The sequence below is a fragment of the Triturus cristatus genome, chromosome 11, assembly GCF_964204655.1.
Source record: "Triturus cristatus chromosome 11, aTriCri1.1, whole genome shotgun sequence".
In the NCBI taxonomy this organism is placed as follows: Eukaryota; Metazoa; Chordata; class Amphibia; order Caudata; family Salamandridae; genus Triturus; species Triturus cristatus.
In genome coordinates, this window is record NC_140594.1 from 566,083,693 (window position 1) to 566,104,832 (window position 21,140).

At 49.0% G+C, this 21,140-nt stretch overlaps 1 protein-coding gene across 1 annotated transcript in view; it reads left to right on the forward strand.

Annotated features, from left to right (window-relative positions):
- XRN1 (5'-3' exoribonuclease 1) overlaps nt 1–21,140 on the forward strand; it is a 1,184,094-nt gene that overhangs the window by 1,110,339 nt on the left and 52,615 nt on the right. The gene's annotated exons all lie outside the window — the stretch shown is intronic.

Sequence of the window (21,140 nt, forward strand, 5' to 3'; positions counted from 1 at the left end):
AGCTTGTGAATGGCTCCTGGTCTTCCACAGCGTCGCCTGGTCGACACAACTTCAGCTCCAAGGTTACCATCAGCTCTCCTGCAACACCCGACATCGGTGGCCCTTTGTCTTCCGTGCCTCCTGGTCACTCCTGAGTGGCATAGACTGTGTCCCCTCTCCTTGCAGGTACTTCTCAGCTTGAATACACCTTTGGGTTCCACCGGCCACATTCCTCTTCTTCACCAGCGGCATCTTCCTGAAGTCCTCCATTGAGTTTGACTGTGGTTTCCAACGCAACTTCGCACCTATGCGCCCGGCTTCCCTGTTGTAGGTATCCTGGTTCCTGGGGTATCCACGGGTGGGGTGGCCTTCCAACCTTCTGTTTTCCAGTGGGTTACTTCAGTGTCCACTGGGCAGGGTGCTTCTGCTTTAAAATTGCAACTGCGACTTACCCATTGACTTGAGCACGCGGTCGTGTTCCCACACTGCACACGGTCTCCATGGGGTTACTTAACTCGGGTGGTTTCCTGGGTCCCCAGCAATTCTACGTCTTCTGGGTACAGTCTTGACTCTAGTTGCGATTCACGTCCCTCTATTTTAGTGTATGGTTTGGTCTCCCCCCGGCGACCACTGTGTATGCGTGCTACTTATCTGTTTTATTTGCAAAGTATTGTGTGCATTGTTTATATCTCCGGGTAGGAAATATTTGTATGTGTTAGGGTGTGTCTTATAATAAATACATATTTTTATAAATACACTGTGTGGTTCTTTTTCACTTAATCTGTACCAATAAGATTATGAGCTGGTAAAACAAGCTGCTTTGCACTCCTTCTGGACTAAGCCTGCTCTCCACAGCTACCACTTAGAGAGCTTTCTAAGGTTGTCTAAGACCACTAAAATCACTATAAGGGCTGTCTGGATTAGTGCAGGGTGCTACACTTACATAAGTGAGCACCATATACTAAGCCAGCCTCCTACACCCAGTGGAGGATTACAAGCATTTCTGCAAGAATTCTCAGTTCTGCCTCAGCCTAGGCTGAGGACTCCAAATCCTTGCCAAGCAAACAATCAACTGGAATGGATTAAGACAGTGCTAAGTCTTTTTGGGCAGGAAGCCCCTCCCCAGTCAGAGGACACCATCACCGTGGGATGGATTTTTGTCACATTTGGTGACTGAATAGGTCCTTCTAGGCGGATACTGTTCTGAGGACACCAGTTGCTCAGTCACCATAGGTGCACTACCAACAGTGTCAATCAATGCCTCCACCCCAACCCCATTATTAACAGGATGCTGTCTGTATTTTTGCATATTAGTGGGCCAGACAGCTAAGGTGGCTACATCCACATCCCCTACCCAGAGTCTCCTCGGTGAGCTCCCTGACATGGCCAGTCCTCTCCTGAGATCCCATCTGGAGATTAGCAACTGCATTTACTGCTGGTGGACTAGAGGAATTTGTCTTGGTTTTACAGCCAGAGTGTCCAGTTCGGTGCCATGTGGTTCTACAAGTCTTGGCACCAAGCCACCTTAGGATCCCAGTTGTTGGTTGGTTGTGAAAAGTCTCTGGGCCCACACTCCTGAACATGTTTTTGGGAGCCTGAAGAAGATTTTGTCTTTGGTCACTCTTTCCCTTGGGGAGGCTTTTTGTCCTCTTTCTTTTGGTCTCCCTCACCTGTGGTAGTTTTGGTCACCCTTGTTTTGACCCAGTGGTTTGCCTTCTTCCCCAACTCTTTAGGAGAAAGTGGACCTAGGTCTACCAGTAATTGATGCAATTTCTCTTTGTAACAATTACTGAAATGATGCTCCTTCATTATCAGATTATAAAGCTCTTAAAAGGCATGCACATGCTAACCAACCTTCTATTGATTACACTGAGTAGTCTACAAACATCTACCATGGTCTGGCTCATGGTTTTTCGAGATTCCCTGAACCGGATTCTATACTTTTCAGTGGTGAATCCAAAGGCCTCAATCAGGGTATCCTTGATGAGATCATAGCATTCAATATCTTTCTCCTTGAGTGTCAGGAGTCGATCCCTTCACTTCTCTGAGAACATTTCCCACAGGATAGCACTCCACAGCTTCCTGTTGACCTGTCTGCTAAGGCAGGCCCTCTCAATAGCAATGAACCACTTGGTGATATCATCACCGTCAAAGAATTTTGGACAATCTGTTTTGTAATTTTAGGGTCAAAAGAATCCTCTTTCTCTATTATTGTGCTCCCATTAGAGATGAATCCTAGGCCCGACTCTTTTCTCTATTTCTCTATAACTAGGAGTTGAGCTTCTACAGCTGCCCTCGTGGCTAATCTTTCCAGAGCAAGCTCAGCCTCTGAACAGCTCCTCTGTCTTGGGGGGCTGTATCCTCACTCCCATTGTCAGCATTCTGATCTTCTGTAAGATCAGAGTCATGCTTTTGTCATACTCTGCCAAAAGCTCCTGGAGCTGAGATCTGATAGAGACATCTAGCTGCAGATTCCTTACGTTTGAACTTCCGGACGTCAGGCTGGATCCGGAAGATTTTTCTTAGCAGTACTCCTGCGTGCCGGTAAGTGGCGTCTGTCGACTCCGCGTGACGTCGTCAGCGTCGTGTTCGTCGTGACGCCTGCGTCGTCAATATACCCGCCACTCCAGTGCACTGATGTTAGTTATTTGCTTGCTGCTCCAGACAGCGCAGATCCCTCGAAGCGAGGTTACCCCCTGTCATTTTTTGACAGAATTTTTTCGACTTTTTGTAGACTCCTTTTGGTGTGCTAGGGATGTCTAGCAGGAAGACCTTTGGGTTTAAGCCGTGTGGCGCTTGTCACCACGCCATGTCGGTCACAAACCCCCACTTAGTGTGTCTCTGACGCCTGAAATGCGACCACAAAACAAAGTTGTGCTCCAATTGCCAGGCTATGGCACCGAAAGCTTTGAGGAAGTGGTCCCCAAAGCTAATTGCGGCCCGGCGCCTTGGAGGTCGTTCCGTCGGTCTCGATCCCGATCCTAGTCTCGGTTGAGAGGAAAGTCCAAGCACTGCTCCGGAGAATCAAAGTCCTCTTCTTCTAAGTCATCAGATAAGAGGCGTCGCAAGAAGTTGAAGTGTGCTTCGACTTCATCACGTCTGTCGTGTGACTAGTTGGAGGAACGTTCGGCGCTCGAGGTCCTGCTCCGCGGAGCGCGTGCCTGAGTCACCTCAGAGTTTCACTCTTTTCCCAGGGCCAGGAGAGCCCCCGCTTAACTGGAGTTCTGACATATGTGCCATATTTGGGCGGCCTAACCCAGTCGTTGATCCATGGGGGCCACACATGCTTGGATGATGGAGCTCCTGTGGGTTCTGAGCCTTTGGCTCCAGTGCCACGGCCTCCTACTGGACCCGTTCCCGGGTCTGGACCAGCTCCGGTCGCACCTCCACAGCGATCTTCCCCTGTACCGCGTCCGCAGCCAAGGTCCTCTGCTTCCACTGGCAGCGTCAGCCCAATCCTCATCCCAGACAACACGGTGCCGGGCGGGCGTCCACCGAAGCAGAGACCAGAGCCGTACGGTTTCATGTCATTTAATCTGCCCTGTTCTGAAGGGTTAGTAATGGATGAGGAGGATTGGGTGGGGGGGCAAGACCCCTTATAAATCCTGTAACCCCAGGGCATGGACTGGTATGAGGAACTGAGTGATGCCAGTGGCCTAGACACCGCCCCAGATTCTGGCATGCTGTCTCTCCCTAACCTGGAGGGGGGCATCATTCGCTATAATGGTGCGTAGGGCTGCGGAGGTCTTGGACCTGCAGCTCCTCACGGTGGCAGTCAAGACTAACTTCTTGACAGAGTTCCTGCAGCCAGGTGTCTTCACTTCAGAACCCTTACTGCCTTTCAATGAGGCTTTGACGTACATTCTTCTGGGCACCTGGCCCAAGCCCAGCACAGAGGATCCAGTGAATAAACCAGTTGCCTGCCGCCACCGCCCTGCACCCGGTGGTCCAGCTTCCCCCCCCCCCCCCCCCCCCCCACGTCACAAAGTTTGGTTGTTTAAGCTTCCCCATCCCGGACAGGGAATGCAAGAGACTGGAAAGCTTTGGGAGGAAAATGTTCTCTTCCGCCAGTCTAGAATTGCGGTTGGTGAACACTACATGCCTTTTGTGCCATTATTCCCATTCAATATGTCAGTCAGTCAATAATACTTTTATTAATTTCTTAAAAATCATAAAAGGATGGCAAACCATCATAAAATACAGATTCTGAACATAGAAGCATATGTATTGTAAAAGGTATTATTATTAAAAAAGATTAAAAAGTTATTATAATTTGTTTTTTGTATTATTTTAGAACATTGATCTGGAAGAGATCCTTGAGAAAGGAAAACCATTATCACAGTAAAAAGTCAATCAAGGGGGTGTGTAATTGTATATCATGAAGAAATTGTGTCCAATGCTTTTGCCGTTATTTTATTTTTATGGTACTACAGGAAAGTGGGATTGAGCGCCATCCAAGACACCTAATGACCGCAGCTCTACATGTTCTGATCTGTTCTTTCCTTAAAATCTCCCGGAGAATGGATTTACGTATGTCCCATTCAATATGGGACATGGTTGCGCAGATGCTGCCCAGAGTCTTGGAGGAGGACTGGATTCTACTCTGTCAGGTCATTTCCGATGGGAGAGATGCAGCAAAGTTCGCCATCCAATGTGGCTTGGACATGACAGACTCATGGGCAGAGCGATTTCCACGACTTTGTACGTACGTTACCACATCCGGCTGAGGATGTCTTGTTTGTGGCGGGATGTCTATGCTAATCTTATAGACATGCCCTTTGATGGCTCCCATCTCTTTGGAGACAAAGCAGATGCCGCCCTTGAGCGTTTGAAGGGCTACGGCCAAGTCCTTGGACATTACCACCACATCTCGGCATGTCTGCTTTTTGCTCCTTTCGTGGCTACGGAAGGTGATACCAACTGTGCCAACACTATTCCGGCCAGAGGGCCAGCATGTTCAGCAACCTCTGCGGGGCCGTGGACGCGGTTCACCCGACCCTGTGGTTCGGGAGGACAGAAGTCGAGCCAAGCCACGATCCCCCTCCTCCACCGCAAAACCCTCCTAGTCCAATCCCTTCAGGGTCATTCACAGCCAGTTGGTGGCAGAATACGCCGTCCTCTTCACCACTTGCAAAACATCACCTTGGACAGGTGTGTGTTGCAAATAGTCTGAAGGGGTTACTCCCTCCTCTTTGAGACTACATCTCCATCCATGCCTCCAGTGTACGATCGGCTGACAGAGGATCACCTTACCTTACTCCGCGAGGAAGTCGAAATTCTCTTGGCCAAGGGAGCTATAGAGAGGGTTCCTGGGCTAGAAATAGGCTGTGGTTGTTGTTCCCACTATTTTCTGGTCCCAAAGAAGGACCGGAGGCCTTCGTCCTGTCCTCGACCTCAGCACCTTCAACTACTTCTTCAAAAATGGGAAGTTCAAGATGCTCACCCTAGCTCAGGTCCTGTCTGCCCTGGACCCGGGAGATTCAAGGGTAGTGCTGGACTTGCAGGATGCCTGTTTTCATATCCCCGTCCTGCCTGCCCATCGTCACTACCTGCGGTTTACGGTGGAGCACGAGCACTTTGTCGTGCTCTCCTTCGGCCTTACCAGTGCCCCTCATGTGTCCGCGAAGGTGATGACGGTGGTCGCAGCCCATCTGCGGAGATCAGGGTTTCCAGTCTTCCCCTATCTCGATGACTGTGGAAGGTGGGCTCATCCCAAGCAGTCGTCTCCCACCTACAGACAACAGCAAAACTTCTGCATTCGCTGGGGTTCACTATCAAGGGCCAAAATCACACCAGACTCCCTAGCAGATGTCAGATGCTCCTTTTCATTGGAGCAGTTCTGGACACCGTGGAGTTTCTGGCCTATCCTCCCAAACGGCAAGTCCAGGATATTCAAGCTATGATACCGATGTTTCAGCCTCTATCCTGGATTTCGATGAGAATAACTCTGAGGCTGTTGGGCCTTATGGTCTTCTGCCTCCTGCGGGTGAAGTACGCATGGTGGTGCATGCGGACTCTGCAGTGGGACCAGAAGTTCCAATGGGCACAGCATTGAGGAAATCTCACCGACCTGGTTCAGATATCAGAGGGCATTGCAAAAGACCTGCAGTGGGGACTGACAAAAAACGATTGGGTTAGAAGCAGACCCCTCTCCCTTCCCCACCCAGATCATACAGTAATGATGGATGCGTCTCTTCTGGGATGGGGTGGCCATCTGGGGGAGGTGAAGATCAGAGGACTCAGGTCTCCAGCGGAAGCCAAGCTCCATATCAACCTATTAGAGCTTTGTGCAATCCAATTGGCACTGAAGTCCTTTTTACCATCCGTCAAAGGAAGGCTAGTTCAGGTCAATACTACCACCATGTGGTACTGCTACAAACAGGGCGGAGTGGGGTCGTGGACTCTCTGTCAAGAGGGCCTGAACCTCTTTACTTGGCTTGAACAGCAGGGCATTTCCCTGGTGGTTCAACATTTGGCCGGTTCTCTGACCCCCAGAGCAGACTAACTCAGCCAAAGTTGCCTTGCGGATCACAAGTGGCGTCTCCATCTGGAGGTGATACAGGGTCTCTATCGGCGGTGGGCGAGCCTTGGTTAGATCTGGTCAGCTCCAAAGACACGCGCAATGTTAGCAGTTTTGCGCGTTGGAGGTTCCAAGGCGGCTCTCACTCTGCAACGCTTTTTTTTGTCGAGAGTGGAGCTTAGGCCTCCTGTCCACTGTCCGTCTCCTTGCGTGGAGATTGAGCGGCGACCGTTGACAGCTTTTGACCTTCTCCTCCCTGAAGTCTGCAAACGTATTCTGGCAGCCAAGTGTCCCTCCATAAAATCGGTATACGCCTGCCGATGGAACATATTTTGTAGCTATTGTACAGAACGGTCTATTGACCGCTTATCTGCTTCTCTGGCAGATATTCTCTTGTTTATCCTTTTCTTGGCCCAGCAGGGCTCTGCTCTGCACACTCTGAAGAGCTAACTTTTGGCCCTCTCAGCCTTTCTCCAGCTGCCAGATCAGACTTCGCTTTTTAAGTCCCTTCTGGTGCAGAGTTTTTTGAAGGGGTTATCTCACTTGTTTCCCCCTTTTCTTATGCCACAGTGGGACCTTAAGTTGGTCCTTACTTTCTTGATGTGCGCACCATTTTAGCCGTTGTGCAACTGCCCTCTACGGTTGCTCACTATCAAAACTATTTTTTTGGTGGCAATTACCTCTGCCAGGAGGATGAGTGAACTGTAGGCACTGTCATCGCAGCCTCCTTACCGGACAGTCTTTCCTGGCAAAATGGTACTAAGTCATAGGGCATCCTTTTTGCCCAAGGTTGTAACTCCCTTCCATCTAGGACAGTCCGTTACTGTACCCACTTTCTATGCACCTCTGTACCCTTCCAAAGAAGAAGAGCTTCTCCACCCTCTGTACCCCACAAGAGTGTTAGCTTTCTACCTTATCTGATAGAGACATCTAGCTGCAGTTTCCTTACTTCTATATTTCCCAGGCATCAGGCTGGATCTGGAAACTTTTTCTGAGCAATACCCCTTGCATGCGCGGTCGTGTGGCCCCATTCGGAACCACGTGACTTCGTCGGCTGTTTGGCCTTATGGCATCCTGCTTGTGGCACATGCGGGCTCTGCAGTGGGACATGAAGTTCCAATGGGCACAGCATCGGGCAAATCTCACCAACCTGGTTCAGATATCGGAGGGTACCTGATAGACCTGCGGTGGTGGCTGACAACTCGCAATTGGATCAGAGGCAGACTCCTCTCCTTTCCCCACCCAGATCTCACAGAAGTGACGGACCGTCAGCTCATGGGCTCCTGCATCCTGTTGGTAAAACATGCCAGGTGGCGTACGCGGGTTCTGCAGTGGGACTTGAAGTTCCAGTGGGCCCACATCTAGGAAATCTCACTGACGTGGTCCAGATCTCCGAAGGAACTGCAATAGACCTGCAGTAGTGAACCGTGATTGGGTCAACGACAGACCACTCTCACTTCCCCAACCAGATCTCATAGTTGTGACAGATGCGTCACTTCTGGGATGGGTCGGCCATCTGGGAGAGGTGGAGATCTCCGGCGGAGTTGGGGCTCCGCATAAATTTTAAATTGAAGCAAAAACTCTGAGCACATGTGTATTTTATAGTCTAAAATAAAGTTCTCCAGCAGTCTTCAGGTTCATCAAATCTTGTCTTTAATCGGTTAGCACCACCCAACACGTGTTTCGTCTTTGGGTGAGTTGTGAGAAAGTGGCTCTGTATATACTGTTCCCAAATAGGTACAGGGTGTACAGAGTCCTCAGTCCCCAGAGGCTTGGCAGAGGCTAAAGTTAGATATAACCTTACTCTCTAAAGTGGTAGCTTGGTTGAGTAGTAAGGCAGTATCAGAGGACAGTGTAAAGCATTTGTTGTACACACTCAGTTAGCAAATGGTCTAACACACTCAATAACTGAACTCTAGGCCAATGGTTTATATATAAAAAAATATATGCTTGTTTTATTTTAGAACCAACAATTGGAATTAAAATATACTTTCTCAGAATGAGATGCTTTATATAAATACTTTTGCAATATGCAATTGACTTTTGTAAACAGTTACAAGTGGTTGCAATAGGCAACACTATTTTAAACACAATAATGCATTGAGTTCAATAGAAGTGTCATGTTATTTGCCACAGATTACTTTTAGGATTACTTTTGGAATTCCAGGACTGGATCCTAGATTCAGTACTGGGACCTTTAGCCAAAACAGGTAAGTAATTACGTTTTCAGATATTATACGATTTTTAAAGAATATTTAAAGATTGCAGAAATTGACACTTTGAAGAAATTTCACAGAAAAACAGTCAATGATTCCTATGGGAGAAAATTGGGTTACTGGTAAGTACAGTTGTAAGTGCTGGGCACCAAGATCCAGCACTGGGAGCTCACCTAAGAGCAGGTGCGTATTTTCGTTTTCTTTACTCGGCTGAGTTTTGGTGAATATTTTAAGATTTGAAAAGTCCACACTTAGAAGAGATTTCAGGAAAAAGCCAGTCAATGTTACCCTATGAAGAAAATAGTTATCGGTTTAAAGGTAAGTACTCGACTGGCAGAGTTGAGGTTCTGGCCATAGACTCAGGGGTCCCCCAGGGTCAGGTCGGTACAGTTGGTTCACCCTCAGCGACTCTAGGGCGGCCTGGTGCAGAGAGAGTTAGGCCCAATGTTATCCTATGAGGGATAGGGGGGGGCCTTGGTTGGTGCCTGCTGACTAGCAAGCCACGCGGCTGTGGGAGCTGGGCTCCTGGTCACTTACTCAGGGCAAGTGGGGAAGTAGGTAGGTGTAGAGGTTGCACTGCCAGGGCCACTCGGGCGGCTGGGTGCAGGGTGCTTTTGAGCCTTAGGGCGCTCAATTGATTTCAATGGGAAATCTCCGGTTTAGAAAAAGACTGCAAGCTCGGGGACGAGGATTCTTCAGGTGCCACCACCACTTCGAGAGGTAAGTTGGGTAGTTGGAGGATAGGTAGGTACCCCGGGATTGGGCACAGGGGGCCGCGGGGCGCCGTGTGCAGGGGTTTCTTTTGGTGTCGGGAAATCTTACCCTCTGTTGATCGCGGTAGGGGGGCACCTTGTTCTGAGGCTGCAGGCTTCTTCAGGAGTGCCGAGGGAGGTCCTTGGGTGCCGGACTCGGGGTCACAGTCACCGTGGGGTCGTCCTCGTGGTCTTTGTTCATTCCGGCACTGGCCAGGCTTGGCTGGTGCAGAGTGTGCTGGGTTCGAGGTTCCGGGCTGCTGCCAGGGATTAGAAGTAGTTTTTGAGTAGAGCCTCTACTCATGGGAGTCCCAGGGGCTTAGAGCCAAAAGGTAGCCAGGTCCTCAGGGGTTTGTGAGGTTGCTGGCCACAAGAGATGCCGGGTTGGAGCAGGAACAGGTTCGAGGGTCGACTGGCTGGTAGGGCTGGGGCCAAAGCAGTTGGTGTCTTCCTCTTCTTAGCAGCTGCAGGGCAGGTCTTCTTTCTTCTTGCTCTTCTTTGTATTCTTGGAATCTGGGGAAGGAAGGTTCAGGGTGCCCCTAAATACTAGATTTAGGGGCGTTACAGGTAGGTGAAGGGCAGGGGCCAATGGGTCCCTGTCCTGGGGTGGGTACACCCCCTATCCTGCCTCTCTCCTGTGGGAGGGGGGCAGGAGCCTAGTCCTGATTGGGCAGGGCTTCCCATCTTCAAGATGGCGAGAGCCCGGAGATGTGCTTCACCTCGCCTCCCCCACCTGAGGGGTGGCGTTGGCAGGCTGGCACATCCCCTGTCCTTATTTGAGGTTTCCGGCCAAGCTTCCCGCCAGAGTGGGGGGTTGCAGTGGCCTGGGGAAGCTCACAGAGGCGGCATGCCTTTGAAGCTTCCCCCTGCCCATCCTGGGGGAGGAGATTTAGCACCTTGCCCTGGATGTGCATTGTGGCAGACCCAGGAGAGCAGGGGCTCTCCTACCCAGGGGTCCAGCAACATGTCTGCTGTGTGGCAGCCTAGGCAGCCTCAGAACAGACGTGGATTTTAGGTTTAGGTTTCAGGGGGCCCCTCTAAGATGCCCTCTGTGGTGCTTGGTACATTAAATCCCACACTGGCATCAGTGTGGATTTAATGTGCTGAGCAGTTTGATACTAAACTTCTCAGTCTTCAGTGCTGCCATTATGGTGCTGTGGAGTTTGTGTTTGACAAGCTCCCAGCACCATATACTCTTAGATGGCACCCTTCACTTACAGGATCCAGGAATGGACCTGGGTACTGTAGGGGCACATGGCTCCTGCCTCTCTGCCCACACCACTGGCATAGGGCACCCAGCTAGAGGGGTGGCTGATGTATGCCAGGGCAGTGTAGGTTGTGGGCATGGCACACAGGGATGTGTGCCATGTCGACTCTCTGTTTTGTCTTGTATCCAGACACTCAGCCTGCAAGAGCAGTGTGTGTGTGTTAGGGTACAGGGCCTCTAAGGGTGGCACAATGAGTGCTGCAGCCCTTAGAGGCCCTCCCTGGTCACAAGGCCCTGGGTACCTAGGGTACCATTTACCAGGGGCTGACATGTGGCCAGGGTTTGCCAATTTTGGTTCTGGCTGTTAGGCAGTTTTTAGGGAAGGAACACTGGCCCTGGACACCTGATTGGCAGGAGTCCAGGGCACAACAAGGAAAAGTGCATCAGCTATTATGCAAAAAAAAGGGGGGGGGGGTTTACTGCAACAGAAAACCACTTTCTTACATGAGTCACCCTACGAATTCCTCAGGGCTGGAAAAATAAACATAGGAACGTCTTAAAGTTACATAACGAACTTAGTGTTGTCTTTAAAGACATTTCCCAAGTGCCTTTTGAAAAAACCTACAATAAGTGCTCCCCACAATGAAAAGCCATAGGAAAAACCATGATTGCAGAGCTAAAATAGTTCTTACAATATAGTCGATAGTTAGGCATAGAGGAATAACCATCGGTGACAAAACATTTTATGAATCAACGTAAATGACAACACAAGTCCTTGTTCCTAGCCTTCAATTGCCACTACCACCACCGATTTGGTAAAGTGAATCATGAATATCGCCATGTGTGCAAACAACCCTTATTACAAGGCAGTGTACCTGAATCTGATCATGCTCAGAAAAACTCAGTCGCTTATAGTCTAAGAGTTACCTGTAAACTCAAAGATCTTAGTTCTAAAGGAAAGAAAGCAGAACTCATATTATACCACCACTTGAGTAGAATTAGTCCAGTGTAAGGATTGTATATATAAAAAATCACGTACCTTAACACAGTCTGTGTCTATATCCTATGCACCATGTTGAGGCTATTGTAACCATGATGAACGTCTCCCTATCAGTAGCAACTTCTATGAGATTTCTGTTAGAGTAAAGTCTGGCTTGTGCCTCCTATAAACAATACAGAACGGCCATAAGGTTCAGAGTGTACACTCAATTATAACTAGTAAACAAATTAAATACAAATAGCATTTATATAACTATCAAAACTCCACCCGGGGCGACATCTGTGTATACCGCCCACTGGGCGTAAACTAATTCCTCTGAATTACAGCGATGAACCACCGCCAACTAAGCTTAAAGAAACTCAGTACATAGGAACAATGTTAAATTATTCACAGTATAGGCACTTCTATTAACTGCAAAATTTTCGACATAGATTAGCTGCCATCTCTGAAATTAAAGAGATGTACTATCACCCGCAATGCGTATATAAAATCTGTAAGTACGGACATTTATATGTAATCTTACTCCTTATCTGGTAGAGATGATCTAGCCACAGATTCCTTACAGACCCACCATCCTCCCCGCACTAGAGAATTGTTTTTAGTGTCCAGGCTGGTCCCCTTCAGGGCCCTAGCTTCTTTTTTAACACCCCATGGTCAGTCACTTCATAACTCCATGATTCTGGTGTGGAAAGTCGTGAAAAGTACTGACATCAGCGCGCCGCAGTGGCGGTTATATCGATGACGCGGACGTCACAAAGATGACTAACACGATGCTAACGTCACGTGGAGTCGACTGACCCCACCTACCAACGCGCAGGGGTTCTGCTAAGAAAAATCTTCCATATCCAGCCTGATGCCTGAAAGTTCAAAGGTAAAGAATCTACTGCTAGATTATGTCTCTACCAGATAGAGCATTACCGAAAGTAAGTAACTTGTCCATTTGGTAGGCTTTGACCTATTCTTGAGGTCATAGGTTTTGCACAAGCCTCTAACTGTTTTATTGGCAAGGACAGTCCAGGTGTGAGCTCAAGCTCCTCCACCTGTAACAGGTGCTCTGTGGTACCATTTCTGGTACTCATTATTTTTACTAAGAACTTGTTTTGAGAGGATAAAACTAACAACACTGGTTTCCTAACTACAGTAAGATTTGGATTTTAAAACAGTTGTACTAAAATGGACCTAACCAGGGCCCTAACGATTATTTTAAAATTTGGGAGAATAGGCAATTTGCAATAACACAGTTTAACTAAAGGCAACTGTGACTTTACTTGTGTGGTCACTTTACTGTCAGAGTGAGTCAGCAAACGCAACGTTGTAGACTCCACTGCTGATCCACTAATGTAGGAAACCCACCTCTCTATATAGTGTACCACAATGCTGTACACTGTGCAGAGAGGTCAAGGAGACCCTTTCTGGTTTACAGAGGCAGAAGTAGATAATACCAATGCTCTATTTTGTGGTAGTGTGGGCGAGCAGTTAGGATTATCAGAGGGTAGTGCTAAGCATTTGTGCACACCCAGGCAATAAATGAGGCGCACACACAAGGAATGAAGTAAAGACCAAATTAGAAAGAGTACTTCTTTTTATTATAAATATTAGACCAATAACTTTGGTACAAGGTAAATACTTTTTCGTAATATATGAAAATCACGGTAAATGCAATAGCTACAGTTGTGCGTAATTACGCACAGTACATTTCCTATGGGTGGAAAAAGGCACGGAGAAAAAGCAATGCAATAAAGATGTTTGTGTGGATCACTTTTTAGAAATCGAGGAGTTCGGGCCCAGGTCCAAGGATCCGAGGCCAAGTTCTCTGGAGCGTCTCGTTTTTCACTAGGAGCAAGGAGAAAGGTACTTAGTAGCTGGCATAATACGATGCAAGGGGGCCACCTGTAAAAGCAATGAAAAGGCAGACTTGCAGGCAAGTCAAAAGGCTCTCAAGAGAGAGTAGAGGTTGCAAGAGCTCTGGGGCTACGGGAGCTGGATTGAAGATGCCCCAGCTGGGTGGGCCGGATGCAGTGAAGATGTGCAGCATGGGCAATGGCGTGCAAAGACGAACCTTGTGTTCAGGGGTGGGCACCTTGGAGCGACGATTCTGGAGCTGCTGGCTCACTGCTGAGATGCATGTCCAGAGTCCTAAAGTCCCTCGTCAGGTGCTGACTCGGTGCAAAGTTGAAGTCCACCTGGACTCGGCTTTGTGGGTTTTTAGGTCTCGCCTGAGCCAGCGCATACGCTGGTCTGGCGAGACATTTAGGAGTGGAGTTTTAGAAATCCAACCACAGCTTTTTTTGGTGGCATAGAGCGTGCGATTACGCGCACAATGACGAGCAGAGGCGCCATCTGGCTTTCCTCTCGTCATGGTGCGCGCACACCACTCGCCAAACGTGCCTCCATTTTTTCTTTTTTTACTTTTTTTTTTTTTTGCAAAAACGATTTTTATTGCATTACTCAATCACAGTTGTCAAATACAATCAGGACAGTGGCCGCCACCTGCTTATATAACCCATGTCCAAGTACAATCCGAGCCACTTCCAACTACCAATGCACTGTCCCCCAACCCTCCCCTGAACAAACGCGCCCTCCCTCCACCCCCATGTCAGTGTGCCTTGGCGACAGATACCAGGATAAGCCTCTCTCATAAGGAGCTGTGTTAGGAGCCGCGGGCTACTCCCCACCCCCATAATCAGGCTCAAGCAGAAAGGAAAAGGAAAGCCCCCCCGCCCTCATGAGCGAGCCAGCTAGTGTTACTCCACCCCTAGATTCCCGCCGGTCAACCACCAGCGCCTCCCATGCCCGAGCCATGTCCAGCGCCCTATCATCGTTGCCCCGAAGCGCAAGTTGCAGCCGGAGCGTGCCCTCGCTACCCACCCACTTGGTAAAGGTCGCCCTTCACCTCGCGAAGCTGAGACCCGTCCTCGACTTCCTGTGTAGGGTGATTTCTCTTTTGGCCACCACCAGCCCCAGGTCGCAAAACTTGCTCGTGATTTTTGTGCGCGGCGTGTGGGGAAACCATAGCAGCAGACAAACTCCCATTTCCACCCGCAATTCCCGCCCTGTCACTTGGGCCAAGTATTCGACGACCTCCTCCCAATAGCAGCTTAATGTGTCACAGGACCAGAACATGTGCTTAAAGTCAGCCCCCTCCTCCCCACAACGAGGACATTGCGGTGTGGGGCCCCCAAAATACTGAAATAATTTAGCTGGCGTCAGGTACGCCCTATGCAGGGTGAAGTACTGCACCAGTTGAAACCGGGCTTTACGCGTGCTCTTCCAGGCCCTTCTCTGCAGCGTGGGCCACGTCAGCTCCGGGATGGGTTTCCCGATATCTATTTCCCATTTATCCTTCAACGCAGTCAGAGGAGCGAGATGTTCCGTAGCCATTCTCTGATAGAGGCATGTAATGGCCTTGATTGTGCCCGCCGCCATGACCACATATTGACAGCCGGCCGCAGTCCGCGGTTCCGAGAGCCCCGCGTTTCAGTGCTTTTGTAAAGCTGCCACCAAGACCGCGTGGAGGAGATAGTCGCCCCGCGGGATCCCGAAAGAGTCCTGCAGCCCCTGGAATGGCTGAAGCTCTCCATTCAGATACAGGTCCCCCACTATCTGTATCCCGAGGTCCTCCCAGCGGGCCAGCCCAGACCAGTCCCCGCCGTGGGGGAGAGCCGTGCACATACCCAAAGGGATCTCCGCGGCGTTGGGGTGAGCAGTGCCGGCCCTCCGCAGGCTTCGGTTCCAACACAGCCGGAGCGTTCGCTCTTCGAGCGTTAGTTGTGACAGCTCGAGTCGCTGTTGGAAAACGATAAAAGAAAGCACGTGTCGCGGGATCATTCTGCCCTGCAGGCCTTCAGGGCCTCTAAATTCCCGAGCCACTGCCTGCGTGAGCCATTGTAGCTGGGCAGCCAAATAATACCACTCAAAGTCGGGTACCGCGAGCCCTCCCTCGGCTCTGGGCCGTCGCAGCGTGGTCAGCGCCACCCGCCGCCTGCCAGCCCCCCATATAAAGCCCGTGATCATGGCTGTGAGTTTGCGGAAGAGCGACACCGGCACTTTTTCTTTTTTTTTTACTTGAAGCACGAGGCGTGCGCGCATGTTTTCAAATGCGTCTCACAGTGTTCTGTCTCACCGGCAGCTGAAAAACTGGGCTTATGGTGACCGCTTTAGTTTTATTTGTCTCATTGTCAGTGTGCTTCGCTTCATTTTAAGCCAGTCAAATCATTGTATCTACTTAGAAAAGGTTAATCCATATCACTCATTTGAAGTGCCTTTACGATTTTTTTGTTGTCTCAACGCCTACCCAGCAACTCTGTTTTTACCTATAAGACTTCAATTGAGGTGACGGCTTTAGTTTAGACTGACTCTCTATCAATACCCATCACATATTTCTGTGTAATTGAAAACATTGTTACATAGTATTGCCTTCAAGCCAGTTAGTGCAAGCCACTTACATTTTGCAATTTCTGACAATGCTCTATCTCGGCTGCATGTTCATGTTGCTGTGTCCTCCGGTTGCACCGCTATGGCTTTTCTTAATGTGCTCACCTGTCGTAACAAATCGATTGCGTATTTCATTTTTTCTTTTTCCTTAAAACAATGTACTGTGGACTAGTCTGTTTCCTTTTGGTTGTATTTATCAAGTTCAATCATAGCACTTGCTTTTTGGATTCCCTCCACCTATTTCACACATTGGTATATGCAGCAATGTTTTACTATTACCCATATTTAATTTCCATTCCAATGCATGATGGTCTTTGTAGTTTTTTGGTACACCACTGAAAGGGGCTTATATAATTTCATCGGATCATTTCTTTGTGAGGTTTTACAACTTGTTCAGTCAGAGTCTTTGAACTTCTGACAGCTCATTCAATCCTTTTGTTGTTGCGTTGAGGCGCAAAATGAAGTATGCCTATTTTTGAAGTAGAATTTTCTCAGTGTCCCCACCTCTCGAGCTCGATTGAATTGCCATTAGAACCGTCAACCTTAAGTCATTTTCTGTATGGTTCATCACTTCAAAATGACTCCCTAGGGGGGTGCAGAGCTAACTTTTTTCCTAATTGGTGATTTATGCTGGACAATTCTTTGGGGGTATTTCCTGACTTGTTTTTCCAATGCATAGTTTTTGACATGGGCACATGATACCATAGACCACATTTCTTGTGCGGCAATTCGAAATCAAATTGTGTTTCCATTTTATGTTGTCTAATTAGAATTCTGAGACTCTGTCCACTGTTCCTGAGAGGATTGTTTGTTTGAACATTGGGGTCCATGAGGAGAGGAGAACCACGCTCCTGTATTTCCCTTTTGCTGCTGTCCTGTGATCATCTTGTTGTTGCTGTTCCCACTCGCGTTTCCCCCTTCGCGGGAAACGCTCGCAGCTGGGGGGACCGCGGACTAGAGGAAGGCTCACTACATCGCCCACAATCCATCTGGGCCTGAAGCCGCCTCCCCGTCCCGCCCTCTACAGGTGGGATAAATTCAGCCCCTGCAACGCGCATCGCGGGACGCGCGCGGGACGAGCCGGGCGAAGCCCGGGCAAAGGGCGGGCCGTCTGTGGCCGTCCGGTGCTGGATAAGGCTGGGCTGGGCCTCCCCTCTGAAAAGTGTTCCAGGAGGTGCACGGATAGCAAGTATTGTATCTTATGTGACTGTCAACTTGAAGAATTCCTTTTCTAGGCGCAGCTAGAGGTTTAATTATCTTTGCTGAGGCGTTTATGCCAATGTGTACGAGATCTGGTAGGGGCTCGAGGGGGGTAGTTGGGGCTGGTGCTGGTTGTGTTTCTGGGACTATGGACCAATTTATTACCCGGGTTGTCACGGTAATTGAAAAAGAAATTGCCATGACTGAACGGCGTCTTTCTCGGGAACCCCTGATTGGCAAACGCTCATCGTTGGGCTTTTTGGCACTAGCCCCCTCCCCAGTACACCCAACTGTCCCTCTAGTTAATGTCTCACCTGCTCATGCACCTGATCCTTTAGCTAACGACTTATTAGACCCTAACCATCCACGGGTTGTTGCGATCAGGGCCAGCCTGGACCGGCTAGAGAGCTTGTCTACTGCGGTTCCGATGGGAGGTGAGAGCGTCCCGCTAGAACCACGGCCGATTGAGACCTCTGCACTTTTGCTTCCTGTTGCTACCTTACCTCGTCAGGAGGATTTTTTCGCCCCTTCTGTGCCCTTACCACTGGCAGCAAATGGCCTAGCTGCTAGTAAAAGGAAACGTCCGGCTAGTCCACTTTAGGGCAGTTATTTAAAACCCTTTAAGAAATCTAGGAGAGTTGGAAGTAGGGTGGGTTGGTCTCACAAGGGTGCAAGGGTGGGTCCCGGTCATCCTCGGGGGCAAAAAGGGGGAGTAGCTACTGGTATCATTGTAGAGAAGACATGTGTGGATTTGACGTCTGACCCCCCTGTATCTACTGAAGGCCCCACTACCGAAATTCCATTAATCACCCGGCTTGAAAAAATCGTGAAATCATTGTTGATCCCGGTACTAGAGAGAGTGAAGGTGCTAACAGAACGACTGGACAGATTTGAGCAAGTCACCCTTGACAATTTCTTCTCCCTAAAATCTCTCATTAAACTCCATTCTAGAATTAGGGAGGATGGCTTATCTGGGAGTCTTGCTCCGCGAGAGCTACCTACTGCCCCAATAAGCCTATCTAATACCTGTGGGGCAGTCAAGGGGGTGGTTGAGGAAAATAGCCCCGTTGTACAAACTGCGGCCTCCTCTGGGGCTATCCCAAAGTTTGGGGCGGCCACAGTGGGGGTCTCAGTGAAATCTAACGCAGCACTGGGTAACATTGCCCATCCAGTGATAACTGCGGGGTTTGTGGGCCCAAGTACAAGTGGTACTGCTATGACAAATAAACTTAGCGATAATAACTGTACTGGTACTAGTAATACTAAATCTGGCAAAATAACTTCAACTCCCACTTCTCAAGCAAGAAATGCCCCAAGCATTGTGCCGGTCTCCATTCCCAATCTACCCCCTGACTGTCAACCATTTGTGGCAGTACTTACTGGGGTCCCTCTGCTAAAACCAGGCAAACAGGAGTCTTATGCCGAATTAAAGAATAAAACCTTATTTTGGCTGAAAGAAAATAGACCTCTCCCTAGTTCACTGGGTGGTCGGGTTATCCATGTGAGGAGGGTTAGCTGGCTAGGCACCCGGCCCAAAGACATAATGGGGGATTGCATTATAGTCAATTTTGAAGACCCCAGGGTAGCCACCTATGTTTGCAGTTCTAACAATAGTGAGGAAAGTATGGGTTCTAATATAGGAATTGGTACGCGTGACCTTAGTTTTTTTAATCTCCTTGCAGCTCCTGTACGGCCTGCTAGAGCGGCTAGTTGGGAGGGATGGAATGGCAGGCATACCTCTTATTATCCCCCCATTTCAACCTGCTTCATCAAAATCCATGCCCATACCCCACTTGGCCCTGGCAGAATTGTTGACAAAAGAGTGACCGACCTCTCACGAAGTCACCTGCTGTATTTGTCGAAAAAGAGAGCTGTGTTATAGATTGTAAAGGGGCAGTTTTGACCCACACTGTCATATCCCATTTCCTTTCGAGGATAGTGCTCCGTTCCTTATCGTGGAGTTATCAGGTTATTCAAATCCCGATGAGTTTACCTCTGATGCCCCAAACCAGTTGGAACTGGCGAGTGACGTTCCAACCATCTTTGCATCTCAGGATAGTCTACCTGTGCAGAGGCTACCCCCTGCACAGGCTGCAGCTGATGTCGAGGTTTTGAAGATTGTCAGCTGGAACATAGCGGGCATTTCTCGTAATTTGGACGTACCGGAATGGAACTCTTATTGAGTCATTCGGGATAGGTTTATTCCAGGAAACCTGGTGTCTGGAACCCCGTTACAAGGTTGGCTATACTACCTACTTTGTACCTGCAATCCCTTCGTCCGCCGGGAGAGGTCGACCTTCAGGCGGTTTATTAATCTGGGTAAGCATCTTATTGGGGTATCATATAAGGTGCATAGAAATTAAGTCCCCAGATTTGCAGAGACTAGTGGTTAGAGGGTCTTCCGGGGGGCGGACTTTAGAGATCTTTAATATTTATGTTAGATCCCCGAAAGGGGGCACACCCTCATTGACCCTACTGGGCTTAGAGGATGCACTCAGATCTTGTAGGACTGATTCGTATGTTATGCTAGCAGGGGACTTCAATTGTACTTTTGAACCCCTAGCTGAGGATGACATACTAGGCTCCAAAGAAGAAGATGTTAGGAGAGGGATTCCATCCCTGTCAATTCCACCCATTAAGAGCTGGACCCAAACTGCTATCCATTTAAATGCCTTAACCCTGGAATATGGTATGAGGGCAGTAAATGGACGGTCAAAGTCGGACTCTTGTGGGGCCCATACTTTCAACAGGGTAGGACATTCATCTTGAATTGACTACATCCTGTTGAATTTCAAGCTCTGGGGTCATCTGTTGGATATGGCAGTCCTCCCCTCATCTGACAGCGATCACAATCCGCTGTCTTTGACACTGTCCCCTATGTGGACAGTTGTGGAGAAACTGCAAGCCCATCATGTGTGGAAGACAACAAGTGACGTTTGCCCCTCGAATTGCGGGAGGCGCCTTAAATGGAAAAATGTGGCTCTTGATGAAGGCAAGATTGTGGAAATAAGATCAATCATGACCAATGCCTTGTCCAGACTAGATTCCTTTATGCTAAATGGCCATGAGATCTCCACTCTTTTTAATCATACTACCGATGCACTAGGAGATCTTTTCACTATGCGAAACCCAGGTCATAGGGCCAACAAGACAGGGCGCCCCAAGGGTAATCCTCGCTGGTATTCTGCTCCCTGCAGAAGTGCGAAAAGGGACTTAATTATCGCAGTTAAACTCAAGGATACCGCATTGATTAGTATAGCCAGGAAGTTGTACAAGGGTGCTATTGGCAAGGCGAAGAAAGAGTGGGAGAATCAGTTCTGGAGTGACCTAAAATTGGCAAGTGCTGGGAGGGATTCGAAGGGTTTTTGGGATTTAATAAGAACCAGGGACAAACCCATGGATTCCCTTATAACATGTAGTATCCCTGAGGCGTCATGGTTTGACCATTTTTCCAACCTTTATACTGTGACAACGGGGGTTGGGGTAGATCCAGTCGAAACTTTTTTGGTTGATTCTTCAGGGTTGAGTGAGGATCTCCTGTTTACAAGGAAGGAAGTAGAGGATGCGATTTTGTGCCTTATCCCAAATAAAGCTGCGGGGCCGGATGGGCTACCCGGGGATTTGATTCGCATTAATCCATTAGAATGGGGAAAGCTCATAGCAGCATTACTTAACGCAAGCTTCTATGATGCCCCTCTCCCAGATTCCTGGATGGGCGCTGAGGTCGTCCCGATTTTCAAAAAAGGGAGTCGGGACGATCCAGCTAACTATCGCCCTATAAGCTTATTGGACTCATCGCAAAAGGTGGCAGGAAAGGTGGTCTTAGGGAGGA